Genomic DNA, 1,591 nt, shown 5'->3' with positions numbered 1-1,591 from the left:
GATCGATAGATAGATAGATAGATAGATAGATAGATAGATAGATAGATAGATAGATAGATAGATAGATAGATAGATAGATAGATAGAGGTAGATAAATATTCTATCGTTTTTTAAGCACGATAGGACGTAAAAAGGCACAGCTGACACCATGTACATACGTCAAGCGTCGGTTCTGTCCGTCTGAACCAAACCAGGCTTGATGGGGTACATGATTCTCAATCCCAGCAGATAGACAGAGATAATGATAATAGATAGCGTTTGTTTAGCGCAAGACCAAGCTCAACTGCAAACTCTATGCGCTTCACATTCTATACTATTACCCCAGCAGACCTGAGAGCATTCTGGAACAACCTCAAATTCCTTGGAAGCATACAGTGCAGGCGGCCATTTGTAGATGGTAGATAAGATAAATTTCCCACCACGAACAGAACCCGTTCCTTCTGACGTGTGCAACGGCGAAGGGCCTATCATCACAAATCTGGATCTAGACAAGAAGAACTCCGGTTTATCTCATTCTGTTTCTTAACCTCCTTACCCTTCAATGGTTCTCATAGTCTCTTCAAATCAGTCATCTTGTTTTTATTTATTTTATTTTTCACAGCTATCCTTCCCCCTTGGTCTTTTATTCTTTAAATTCTCACCACGTTCCCCTTGTCTCAATCTCTTTCCGCCTGTGTTCCCCACCTCTTTTTCTCTCCCTCCCTCTGTCTGTCTGTCTGTCTGTCTGTCTGTCTGTCTGTCTGTCTCTCTCTCTCTCTCTCTCTCTCTCTCTCTCTCGTCAACTGCCTCCCTCACCCCCACCATTCTCCCTCTCTCCTCTCGTATACTAAAAATGTTCTAAATTTCCCATCTCATTTTCGTCCATCCTCTTTCCTTCACACCTTTCTTCTTTCCCTTTTTCTTCTCTCTATCCCCCACTCTCATGGTCTGTGTGCAACTTTTGTCTCTCAAGGCTCAATCAATCAGTGTCTTTCATTAGAGCAGGCATAATCGTATCGATCCCCGCACACAGGAGAGGGAGGGCAAACGTAAGGCTGGGACAGAAGAACCAATACCCATACAGCTTAGCAAAAACTGGGGTAGAAGAATCGATTACAGGGCATGGTCGCCTTTCTAGTTAAACGGTTACCCGCCCCCCCCCCCCCCCCGACCTCATCGAAAGTCCATTTTTATTGTAATTCGCCGGAGGTAATGAATGCATCTTTACATTAATCTTCGCTTTCCTTCAAGTGAAAATGCAATAGATTTCCTGGACTATCTAAATAGTAAAATAGAATAACATGCCCCTTGCGTTGTCTGTTTTGAATCATGTATAACAGGAAACAATTTTGGCCATTATTTTGTTTTCAAAAATTGCCCAGGTGGGCTGTACGTTGGCAAAACTGGTAGGTCCATTTTTTCCTTTGTTGTTTCTGTCTATCCGTTCTGCTTTCTCCGTGCATAATTGACTGTTGTTGTGTCGATGTGTTTCTGTATACGTTTGGTTTGGATGAAAACAAGGGGTATTTTACTTCTACTCTTCAGCTTTGTACCCTCAGCGTTTTGAAAGGCGTTTCTTGCAACTGCTTTACACCCCTACCAGTAATCTGAT

The sequence above is a fragment of the Aplysia californica genome, unplaced genomic scaffold (assembly GCF_000002075.1).
Source record: "Aplysia californica isolate F4 #8 unplaced genomic scaffold, AplCal3.0 scaffold00034, whole genome shotgun sequence".
NCBI lineage: Eukaryota > Metazoa > Mollusca > Gastropoda > Aplysiida > Aplysiidae > Aplysia > Aplysia californica.
The sequence above is the reverse complement of the archived record's forward strand: the minus strand, read 5'-3'. Positions refer to the sequence as shown.